At 37.5% G+C, this 13044-nt stretch overlaps 1 long non-coding RNA gene across 1 annotated transcript; it reads left to right on the forward strand.

Annotated features, from left to right (window-relative positions):
* The first annotated feature begins 337 nt into the window (after positions 1-337).
* LOC140886259 (uncharacterized) lies at positions 338-905 on the forward strand. Its single transcript, XR_012151493.1, has 2 exons — positions 338-475; positions 653-905. It is a non-coding gene; the product is annotated as an uncharacterized lncRNA (long non-coding RNA).
* Positions 906-13044: the final 12139 nt, after the last annotated feature.

The raw sequence follows: 13044 nt of genomic DNA on the forward strand, positions 1-13044 counted from the left end.
AAAAAAAATTCATTTCAAATTTATATCTAAAATTTTGTATTTTCAAATTCAAATTATTAACAATCAAATTTTATTCACTTGTCTAATTTCAATAATTTTATCACTAAATATTTAGCTATTTTAAAAATTCCAAAATATATTTTACATTTTGAATCATAATCTACGTACAATATTTTAGGAAAAGAAAATTTAAAATATTTTCCCAATTACTATACAATATTTTCCCAATTCCACAATATGTTTTACATATTGAATCATACTCTACGTACAATATTTTAAGATATAAAAAAATTTAAAATATTTTCTCAATTGCTTTAATTCTTTTCAGTATAAAAACCCCTTCTCCTCTTTACAAAGTGCACATAATATTTGTTTCTATTGAAATTTTATATAAAAAATATACTTAGTTAATCAATGGACAAGTCTCCATCTCCCCATGTGCTATTCGTCGTCTTTCTCCTTCTGATTGGTGTCGGTCGGTCTCTTTCTTTTATAAAATTTTATTGCATTAATTTACAAATTGTTCATACATCCACCAAGTGACATCAAAACAGAAATACGATGCGGAAAAAATATTTTTTTGATTATGTAATTTTATAATTAACGAAATCATATTTATTTACTAACAAGTTTACGTAATAAATTCTGACAGGTTTTATGCCATCCAACGCAAGATTCTTGGGTCCAAGATGCAAGTATGACGACCAGTGTATAAGATATTGTCCAAATAAAGCAATTTGTGTTGGTGGTTTTTGCGTGCGATGTGAAGAAAGTATGGAACAAAGTAGGATTGAGAAATGCAATTCAGAAGATTGCAAGAGAACTTTTCCTGTGTGATGGGCAGTAGAAGAGATTCAATCATCACATAAAATTAAATAAAATATTATAATTAGTTTGAAATAATATTTATGGACCAAGTTTTTTATTATTATCATAATGATATTAACAAATTTATGTTTTATGAAATATTTTTCTTCATTTTTCATCTATTAAATATTTTGATGTCGCAACAATGAGTAAAATTTTTAAATAACAAACAGAACGATTAAAATAATTTAAACAAACTAAATGCATGTTTAACAGTCATTTTAAATAAACACACCCGCGGAATATAAATATTTAAAACTACTTGGACATTTAAAATAATTTAAATAAATAAGCTAGATATTTAAAATAATTTAAAATAAGTAACCACTAAGCTTAAATTATTTTAAATAAATAAGTTGAGAAATTAAAATAATTTAAATAAGCAAATCATAAACCTTTAAAATCTTTAAAACAAATAAGTGGTATAATAAAATAATTTAAATGAGTAGACTTAAACAATTAACAACATTAATTAAATAGTTAGTACAATATAATCAATTAAATAAATAACTAATATTTATTAACACATAATTCAAATTAACGAATTTAAATCAATTAAAATTAATTCAAATAATTAATATAAATTGATTAAACTTAAAAATAATAATCAAAATATTTATTTAATTTAATGCATGCGATTTAGTAGATTTGATTTTAGGTACTACCATTTAAATAAATAATCTAAATTGATTAAACTTAAAAATAATAATCAAATATTTATTTAATTTAATGCAAGCGATTTAGTAGATTTGATTTTAGGTACTACACAATTCTTCATCTTCTTCTTCGTGAATCTTCACAAACCTCTGATATGAGAGCAAAGTTTGGAATTTCTTCCTCCTTCAGGGAAAATCTCGGTTCAATCCTAAATGTTTGAACACATTCCCGGTTCAGTCCTAAATGACTTCCCGGTTTGGTCCCAAATGTTTTTCAAAAATTTTCGGTTCAGTCCTAAATGTTTTTATGTTTCCGGTTTGGTCCCAAATGTTTTAAAAATTTACCAGTTCATTCCTAAATGTTTTACGTTTCAGATTTCGTCCTAAATATTTTTCAAAATTTTTCGGTTTGACCCTTCCATCTACAAACAAAGCGTGATAAAAAAATTTACAAACAAAAGAAAAATTTAAATAAAATAGAAGGTATAAATAATAATAATAATAATAATAATAATAATAATAATAATAATAATTTATTCCAAATGAAAATATAATATAAATTATGCAAAATAAAATTATAGAATAAAAAAATAATTGAACGGTGCAATCTTATAGTTAAAAAAATTATTAATTACAAACAAATAAACAAATGTTTTAGCAAATAACTAGTATTACTTATTTCACAAAATATTTGAAATTTTCAATAAAATTTTCAAGAGAATAATATTTATGGTTAACAATTGAGAAAATATAATAAATTATTTGACCACCGTTAAAGCAGTAATATGTAATTAAATTTTATTTAATAATAAAATTTTCTCAAATACTAATGATTTAAATTATAAAAAGAGTTTTAAAAAGATATATATCTTTTTTCAACCTCCAAATTTTTTCTTAAATGTGCAAGCATAATGAATGAGAATATATCAAAATTAATAGAAATGTGAAATAACATCATTAAATTTTAATTCCTCAAGTTTCGTTTATTTTATTTAAGTTTTTATTTTGTAGCATCCTGAATTTAATATTTTCATTTTGAACATTGTGTAAAATTGATTTAAATTTGGATAAAAACTCTAATAAATTTGTGTTTTATTTACAACTTGTTTAATGTTAAATATATAATAAATAACATAAAACTCAATCATAAATGATATAACACTACGCGGTGTTAGTTTTAACACACGAGTAGATGGAAGGATCAAATCGGGAAATTTTGAGAAATATTTGGCACAAAATCGGAAATGTAAAAATATTTAGGACTGAATCGGAAACTTTTAGGAAACATTTAGGACCAAACTAGGAACGTACAAACATTTTGGACTGAACCGAAAAATTTTAGGAAACATTTAGGACCAAACCGGGAACGTCCAAACATTTAGGACTGAACCGGGATTTTGCCCTCCTCCTTCATTAGATCTTGAGAGAATTAGAGTCGATATATTGTGAGATGTACCTATCACATGTCACTTAGGAGGGACTGGTTCTTAGATTACAAAGAAGTCGATTATGGACATGTTCTGCTAGGAAACAATGAATCTTGCAAGATTCATTGTGTTGGGACATCAAGGTTAAAAATGTGGGATGGATCAATTAAACTTCTCACAGAGGTCAGATACTTCCTGATTTAAAGAAAAATTTGATCTCTTTGGGTACCTTGGATAAAAAAAGGACTGACTTACAAAGCTCAAAATGGAATATTGTTGAAAGTTGTAAAAGAAGCATTAGTTGTTATGAAAGGCATTCTGAAACAAGGCTTGTATATTTTATTAGGTAAAACTATAACAACAAATATCAATATATTTGTATCAGAGAAGGATCATACACAACTTTGGACAGAGGGCTTGGACGTATGAGCCTTAAAGGACTCCAAGGACTCAGCAAACAAGGTCTCTTGAAACCTAAGTAGATAAAAAATCTGGACTTCTATGAGAAATGTGTTTTAGCAAAACACATAAACTTAAATTCAATACTACCTTTGATCGAATTTGCCTACAATAATAGTTATCATCGTAGTATTGATATGACACCTTTTGAGGCCTTGTATGGTCAACATTGTCGTACTCCGTTATTCTGGGATGAGGTCGGGGAACGGAAAGTCGAGGGTCTTGATTTGGTGCAGCAGATTGTAGACAAGGTAGATTTGATCAAGAGGAGGATTAAAGCTGCTCAAGATCGGCAAGCCAGTTATGCTAATATTCACCGCAGGCCAATTCAGTTCGAGCCTGGTGAATATGTTTTTCTGCGAGTATCACCTTTCAGGAAGGTGATGAGGTTCGGTGTGAAAGGAAAGTTGTCACCTCATTTCATTGGGCCTTTCCAGATACTGAAAAAGATTGGAGATGTTGCATATCGTTTGGCGTTACCGCCATATCTTTCCAGTATACATGACGTTTTCCATGTGTCGTTACTTCGACAGTATATAGGTGATGAATCGCATGTTATCCAGTCTACTGATGTTCAGCTAGAGCCAGATCTGTCGTATGTTGAACGACCACTCCGTATCCTAGACAGGAAGGAGAAAGTTCTTTGGAACAAGACTATACCACTTGTGTTGGTACAATGGCAGCGTCGAGGCGTCGAAGAAGCAACTTGGGAAACCGAGAGCCGTATGCGAGCAGAATATCCTGAGTTGTTTGCTTTGTACTTTTGATTATCATGTAACGATGTACTTACAACTATTGTAATAAAACATAGTTTGATGTTTCATTATGATTACTTCTTTAGATTGAATTTCGCGGATGAAATATCTAAAGGTGGGGAGAATATAGTAACCCGCATCTCGATTTAAGTAATTACATGATTAATCAAAAGTATTAAAAGTGTGTTAGCGAACGGAACGTCTGATGGAGAACGGACGCAACATTTTCCGGTCAGAACAAACGCAACATTCCTCAGAACGGACGCAACGATACCTTAGAGATAGGCAGGCATGAGGTGGCTTGATGACTAAGATACGAGTTTTGACAAGTGTCAAACATGCAGGAACGGACGCAACGTTCAGTTCCGAAAATTTTCCTATAAATAGAGGATTTTTTATTCAAAATTTTCATATCGATTTCCGAGTTTCCTTCTTCAGTTATATAGTGTGAGTTATACACTTGAGGGTCCTATCGGTTATAATAGAAGTTTTGGAATAACCAAGGTGTGGTTATAGTCATCTGGGACTAGCGTCTCCAAAGGGCTATCTACGGATGAAGGTATGGTTCATGAATCTATTTAAGTTTTGGGAGTACTTATTAGCTTAGTTAAGTCTTATAGAACTTGTGTAGTGATACGGTGAACTATTGAATATAGGCTTGGAACTTAGGATCCTACTATACTTGAACTAGCTTAGAGGTAAGTACACATTGAAGGAGATTGTCAGCGAGTATACATGTTTATGTGTTCCATTTATTTGGAATTATTATATGGCATGATATATGAACCGTTTTCCATATTCATATGTCATGAGTATATACACGTTGAGACTATACCTTGTTATACCAGATTATAGAGATGCTCAGCTCTATACTCGATAGTCTGTTATTGAGAGTACCGCGACGGCGGGGACATGTATGTCTGACTACTCTTGTAAAGCCCCGTTTTTCTCTTAATTGAGCTTATTTAAGATAATCAGAGTTTCCAGAGTTAATGAGCCGACTTTTTATTGATCGGGGTCTATTTTGTAAATTTTGGAAATTTCAGGGACTAAAACGCTAAATTTGAATTTGTTATATTATATACTCTTGGAATTGGATTGACCAAGTCTCCTTTTCTCCTTCTTCTTCTTCTCCATCGGCTTCTCTCCATTAGAGATGCCCAAAGCTTTCTCCAAGCTCTTAAAATCCAGTCCGAACTCGATCCGTCCGTTGGATATTAATTCTGAAGGCAGATTAGTGATCACAGCAGTGAGAGCTCCGTTATACCGTAAGTATTTCTCCGATCGGATATGTTTTATTTTTCGGAGGTTCTTAGAATCGATTTAGATTCTAGTATGTTGTTCTTGGCGGAGTTCTGATCGTTTATTATCTGTCAGTTTTAAATTAGAGCGACGTTCGGAATTGTTATGATTTTTGGAAGCTATTTTCGAAAATGTGAGTTTTGAGATGTGTTGGATTTGCCTTGTTGTTGTTGTATTAGCATTGAATTGAGTTGTTATCGGTATTGAACTGCTGCCTGCATTGCCGGTTTGTTCAGTTTATAAACGTTATGCCGTCGGTTTGAGTTTTGGGGATTTGGAACCGTTTTTGAGTTGTTGGAACTTGGCTTAAGTTGATCTTGGTTATTGATCATTCCTTTGTCTCCGTATAGATTCGTTTGGAGGTATCAAGCCCAGAGTTAGCAGCTGTTTGATCGTTTTCGAGATTTGAACAAAGAACGGTATAGAGAATTTCTTTGAACCGTTGCCTTGTTGTTGTTAGATTGTATAGTTGTTGATAAAGTCTCTTTTGTAGCGTATCCAGAGTTGGAAGCTGCTGCATTGAAAGGTAAAAGCAGTCATCATAGCGGGATAGCATACTCGGGACTGTGGTGGGATAGCATACTCGGGACTGTGGTTCTCGAGTTTTCCCTTTGAAATCACATACTTGCATTTAAACTTGTTCTAGCATGAGGAACTTGTGTCTTGTTTGATTGTATTGGCTTTTGTTAAATTACTTATGTGTTATGTTTATGTTATGCATTCATCTTGAGCCAATCTTGTCTTCAGCGGGCAGAACCGCCCTTTTTGTTTAGACGTTTGGGAACTATGATTGAGTGGCCTAGGTCGTAGTCGTTTCGCCTAGTGCTAGCATACTCATTATAGTTGCTCAAAGTCTAGAGGAGTGAGATACGTGGCACCACCTCGATTGGGAGAGTCGGTGAGTTATTACGTGATCTTATCCTCGGGATCCCAAAAGCACAGCAGCAATCCCTCGTTTATCAGATTGATATCCCGGTTTAAAAGACATGCATTCATTATGTTATTATTGATTTCTTTGTTGTATTGAAAGCATGTTGATTGTTGTATTAATTGTTATGTTGCTTTTACTGGGAATGTCGTTCTCACCGGTTATCCGGCTGTTGCTTTGTTTTGTATGTGTACTTGGCAACAGGTGGGGCAGAATCAAGTCAGCAGAGGCATGGTTAGCTCCGAGAGAAAGTTGTAGCAGTGAGACTCGGTTTAGAAGTCGTGTCAGCATGTCTACCTAGTGTTGTTAGAACATGTTTAGATAACGAACTTCATTATTATGTTGTATTGTCATGCAAGCTTTGCCGTGATGTTATCGTGGCATGTTCTATTTTGGAGTAGTTGTTAAACTCTAGAACTTCATGTATTAATCGGAGGAACTGCATTTATAATGTATGTGTTGATTTGGATTGCATTGGAATAGTTTTAGATGGAATTGCAAAGCATGTTTTCTGCTGTTCTGTTTCTGCTGTAGGGGGCGCCCGAGCTGCAATTTTTAGCTGCCCGAGCACACCCCACTCTAAGAACTCAGTAGCGCCTTTGTCCAGGGCGCGCTCGAGCGGCGGTTTTTGGCCGCACGAGTGCGGCCCTCTTTTAAATTTTTTTTTTCCTTTGCTTTGCTTTTAGTTCTTAGATCTTGGATGCTTAATTATTTTTTACTCCTTAATTAGATGTTAGAACCGAGGTCTCACATTAAGTGGTATCAGAGCGTTAAGATTCTTGGTTGAACTAGAGTGAGCGGGTAGATCGAGTCTGCGTGTATTGGCTCCTCGCATGTGTTTGAATTATTTTAACTGTGTACTTAATTCCATGCGAGCATGCTTTATTATTGAGAATTATTGAATTACATGGTTATGTGATTTAATTTATAAAGCATGATCTACTTGAGATATAACTGTTTCTGTTATCGACTGGTATCCTGTATTCCAAGCAGTTGTAAGGGCACTGATTGTAGCGATTGATATATCTCGTGCCCTAACCTTTGATTATCAGATGGGTCCTCGTCGAGTGATAAACAGAAACACACCGCCAGTTATTCCTACGACTGAGCAAGCTAGCACTGAAGTTGATCAGTTGGATGCTTCAGCGACTCCTATGGAAACCTTGCTGAAGAGGTTTCAGTCGTTCAATCCGCCGTTGTTGATGGGTTCAGAAAATCCAGTTGACTGTGAGAGTTGGTTGGATGATATGGATCAATTGTTTGATTCCATTGACTACACAGATGACCGCCGAATCAGGTTAGTAATTCATCAGCTGCGTGGTGGTGCTAAGAGCTGGTGGATCATGACAAAGAAAGCAATAGAGTATAGAGGTACGAAAGTTACTTGGACTCTTTTTAAATCTGAATTCTATAAGCGGTTTTCCCTATCTCGTACCGTAAGGACAAGGGAGCAGAATTTGCCAATTTGAGACAAGGGAATCTGAACATCGAAGAGTACGTTGCCAAGTTTGATAGTCTGTTGCATTTTGCACCACTAATTGCTGGAGATGAAGAAGCTAAGGCAGATCATTTCATTAATGGCTTGAATCCTGACATCTTCACTTTGGTGAACACTGCTAGGCCAGACAACTTTGCGGATGCCATGAATCACGCAAAGGGAGCAGAAGCAAGCTTGTGGAGGCAAAGAGGTAATCAGGTGGCACCTCAGCAGCAGAGGCAGTATCAGAACCAACCCTCTCAGTATCAAAATCAGCCACCTCAGCATCAGAACCAGCAGCAGAGGTATGAAGGTGGTAACAGTGGGGGAAACAGAAAGGATCAGTACAAGGCAAGAGGTAAACGGTTCAAGAGGCAGGGGAACAGTTCGTCCAGTTCCAGTGGTTCGAAGAAATTCGGTTTAGGACCGAGTTCTGGGTCATCATCCTTGTATTGCAGCAAGTGTGGAGGAAGACACTCACCGGATCAGTGTGTGGGAGTCTTCGGCAATTGTAACATCTGTCAGCAACCAGGACACTTCTCTAAAGTGTGCCCATAGCGTAACAGAGATAGAGCTCAGAGTGGGAGTTCGTCTAGATCTGCAGCTCAGCCTGAGAGGCAGTCTTCTGCAGTGCACTCTTTCCAGCCTCAGCAACATAACAGACAGGGAGGTAGTACCAGTGCAAACCAGCCTCCGAGACAGCAGGCACGAGTTTTCGCCTTGACAGAGGATCAGGCTCAGGCGACACCTGATGATGTTATAGCAGGTAACTATTCGATTTTTGGTCATTCTGCTCATGTTTTGACAGATACAGGTGCTTCTCATTCCTTTATCTCTGAGAAATTCGTATTATTGCATGCTTTGCCAACTGAATTGTTGCCTACAGTAGTAGCTGTTACTTCACCTTTGGGTGGAGGAATTGTTTTTGTCAGATTAGTCAGGAACTGTGAACTGTGTTTTGAAGGAAATTTGTTAAAATTTGATTGTATTGTGCTTGGACTGTCGGATTTTGATTGTATTGTCGGGATAGATGCTTTAACCAAGTACAGGGCGACAGTCGATTGTTTCCAGAAAGTTGTCAGGTTCAGACCGGAAATGGCAGACGAGTGGAAATTCTTTGGTAAGGGTTCTCGATCTAGAATTCCTTTGATTTCAGTGTTATCTATGACTCGTTTGCTACAGAAAGGTGCAGAAGGATTTTTGGTGTATGCAGTTGATGTACTGAAATCTAGCCCAGCTTTGGTTGATTTACCGGTGGTTAGAGAATTTGCGGATGTGTTCCCGGAAGATGTTCCTTGATTGCCGCCTATTCGAGAAATCGAATTCAGCATTGACTTAGTGCCAGGTACTCAACCTATTTCAAAAGCTCCTTATCGTATGGCACTTGTTGAATTGAGAGAGTTGAAGGAGCAGCTTGAGGATTTGATTGCCAAGGGATACATCAGACCTAGTGTATCGCCTTGGGGTGCTCCTGTTCTATTCGTTCGGAAGAAGGATGGTTCTATGCGGCTCTGTATCAACTACCGTCAATTGAATCAGGCTACAGTTAAGAACAGGTATCCTTTACCCCGAATAGATGACTTGTTTGATCAGCTGCAGGGTTCTTCTGTCTATTCTAAGATTGATTTAAGGTCAGGTTATCACCAGCTGAGAGTGCGAGAGGAAGATGTTCCTAAGACCGCATTCAGAACGAGGTATGGTCATTTCGAGTTTATAGTCATGCCGTTCGGTTTGACTAACGGTCCAGCGGTTTTTATGGGTTTGATGAACCGTATCTTTCAGCGTTATTTAGATGAGTTCGTCATTATTTTCATCGATGATATTCTTATCTACTCGAAGAACCGTACTGACCATGCAGAGAACTTGAGGACCGTACTGCAGATTTTGCGAGTTGAGCAGTTATTTGCCAAGCTGTCTAAGTGTGAATTCTGGTTAGATCGAGTTGTCTTTCTCGGTCATATTATTTCTGAAGATGGGATTCCTGTCGATCCCAGCAAGATTGAAGCGGTTATGAATTGGCCTAGACCTACTTCAGTGCCGGAGATCCGAAGCTTCATGGGTTTAGCTGGTTATTACCGTCGTTTCATCGAGGGTTTCTCGTCTATTGCCAAGCCTATTACCCAGCTGACTCAGAAGAATGAGCCTTTTGTTTGGACTCCAGATTGTGAGGCTAGCTTTGTTGATCTGAAGAGAAGACTGACCAGTGCTCCAATTCTTTCTATTCCGAAGGGTACTGGAGGTTTCACAGTCTATTGTGATGCTTCTAACCGAGGCTTGGGTTGTGTTCTTATGCAGCATAAGCATGTGATAGCGTATGCATCGAGGCAGCTGAAACCGCATGAGACTCGTTATCCGGTCCATGATCTTGAACTAGCGGCGATTGTATTTGCTTTGAAGATCTGGCGTCACTATCTTTATGGTGAGTCTTTCGAGATCTTTTCTGACCATAAGAGCCTTAAATATTTGTTTTCCCAGGCAGAGCTGAATATGAGACAGAGAAGATGGTTAGATCTGTTGAAGGATTTCGACTGTGAAATCAAGTATTATACCGGGAAGTCAAATGCAGTTGCAGATGCGTTGAGCCGAAAGCTTTGTTCTTTATCTCTTTCTACTATTGGTGTTTCTCAGTTGATCGATGATTGTTGCACTTCTGGTTTAGAGTTTGAAACAGATAGGGAGACTATCAAAGTGTCTGCTATTCAAGCCGAGCCGGAGTTGTTTATTGCGATCAGAGAAGCACAGAAGTCTGAGCCGAGCATTCAGGTTTCAGTAGAGAAAGTCAGATCTGGGCATCAGTCTGAATTCCAGGTTAGAGATGAAGTCTTGTTTGTGAATAACCGTCTTGTTGTGCCTGATGTTCCGGAGTTGAGACAGCGTATTCTCCGAGAGGCTCATTGCAGTCGGTTCAGCATTCATCCTGGAGGTCGTAAGATGTACAACGATCTGAAGATTCAGTTTTGGTGGAAGAGAATGAAGAGCGATGTTGCGAGGTTTGTATCTCGGTGTTTGAACTGTCAGCAAGTAAAAGCAGAACGGAAGTGACCAGGAGGTCTGTTGCACAGTTTATATGTTCCTGAATGGAAATGGGATCACATTTCTATGGATTTCGTCACGAAGCTACCACTATCCGTTCGAGGATGTGATGCCATTTGGGTAGTGATCGACCGATTGACGAAGTCTGCGTGTTTTATTCCGTACAGGATGACGTATCGTCATGATCAGATGGCTGAGTTGTATGTTAGCAATGTTGTGAGATTGCATGGTATGCCGAAGTCGATCGTTTCAGACAGAGATCCTAGATTCACTTCTCACTTCTGGCACAGTCTTCAGGGGGCACTTGGTACTCGATTGCATCTGAGTACAGCTTATCATCCTCAGACCGATGGATAGTCAGAGCGGACTATCCAGACGTTAAAGGATATGCTGCGAGCGGTAGTGCTAGATTTTGTCACTAGTTGGCAGGATTCTTTGCCTCTTGTCGAGTTTTCTTACAACAACAGCTTCCAAATGAGTATCGGTATGGCGCCTTTTGAGGCATTGTATGGTAAGAAATGCCGATCTCCATTGTTTTGGGATGATTTGTCCGAGTCACCAGATTTGGGACCGGATATGCTTAGAGATATGGCAGAGCAGGTTAAGATCATTCAGACCAGAATGAAGACAGCTCAAGATAGATAGGCAAAGTATGCGAATGTCAGACGTCGACCTCTGAGTTTTGAGCAGGGAGACCGTGTTTTCCTTAAGATTTCTCCGTTCAGAGGCACCGTCAGATTCGGTAAGAGAGGAAAGTTATCTCCGAGATTCATCGGTCCGTACGAGATTCTCGAGAAGATAGGCGATCTTGCCTACAGAATTGCACTTCCTCCATCTTTATCTGGTATTCACGACGTTTTTCACGTCTCTATGCTGCGAAAGTATCATCCAGATCCTACTCACATCCTTCAGCCTGACGAAGTCGAGTTAGACGAGACTCTGAGCTATTTTGAACGACCGATTCGGATCCTTGATCGGAAAGAGAAGCAACTCAGAACCAAGTTGATTTCATTAGTGAAAGTATAGTGGAGCCGTCACGGAGTCGAGGAAGCGACTTGGGAGACAGAGTCTGACATGAGACAACGTTTTCCAGAGTTATTCAGTTGACGTGAGTTCTTCTTACTGTCTTTAGTTCTTTATTCTATCTTATGAGTTGTGGTTCTCGTTGATTTCGAGGACGAAATCTCTTCTTAGTGGGGGAGAATTGTAAAGCCCCGTTTATATCTTAATTGAGCTTATTTAAGATAATCAGAGTTTCCAGAGTTAATGAGCCGACTTTTTATTGATCGGGGTCTATTTTGTAAATTTTGGAAATTTTAGGGACTAAAACGCTAAATTTGAATTTTTTATATTATATACTCTTGGAATTGGATTGACCAAGTCTCCTTTTCTCCTTCTTCTTCTTCTCCATCGGCTTCTCTCCATTAGAGACGCCCAAAGCTTTCTCCAAGCTCTTAAAATCCAGTCCGAACTCGATCCGTCCATTGGATATTAATTCTGAAGGCAGATTAGTGATCACAGCAGTGAGAGTTCCGTTATACCGTAAGTATTTCTCCGATCGGATATGTTTTATTTTTCGGAGGTTCTTAGAATCGATTTAGATTCTAGTATGTTGTTCTTGGCGGAGTTCTGATCGTTTATTATCTGTCGGTTTTAAATTAGAGCGACGTTCGGAATTGTTATGATTTTTGGAAGCTATTTTCGAAAATGTGAGTTTTGAGATGTGTTGGATTTGCCTTGTTGTTGTTGTATTAACATTGAATTGAGTTGTTATCGGTATTGAACTGCTGCCTGCGTTGCCGGTTTGTTCAGTTTATAACCGTTATGCCGTCGGTTTGAGTTTTGGGGATTTGGAACCGTTTTTGAGTTGTTGGAACTTGGCTTAAGTTGATCTTGGTTATTGATCATTCCTTTGTCTCCGTACAGATTCGTTTGGAGGTATCAAGCCCAGAGTTAGCAGCTGTTTGATCATTTCCGAGATTTGAACAAAGAACGGTATAGAGAATTTCCTTGAACCGTTGCCTTGTTGTTGTTAGATTGTATAGTTGTTGATACAGTCTCTTTTGTAGCGTATCCAGAGTTGGAAGCTACTGCATTGAAAGGTAAAAGCAGTCATCGTAGCGGGATAGCATACTCGGGA

Source organism: Henckelia pumila, chromosome 3, assembly GCF_033568475.1.
Source record: "Henckelia pumila isolate YLH828 chromosome 3, ASM3356847v2, whole genome shotgun sequence".
NCBI classification, from domain to species: domain Eukaryota; kingdom Viridiplantae; phylum Streptophyta; class Magnoliopsida; order Lamiales; family Gesneriaceae; genus Henckelia; species Henckelia pumila.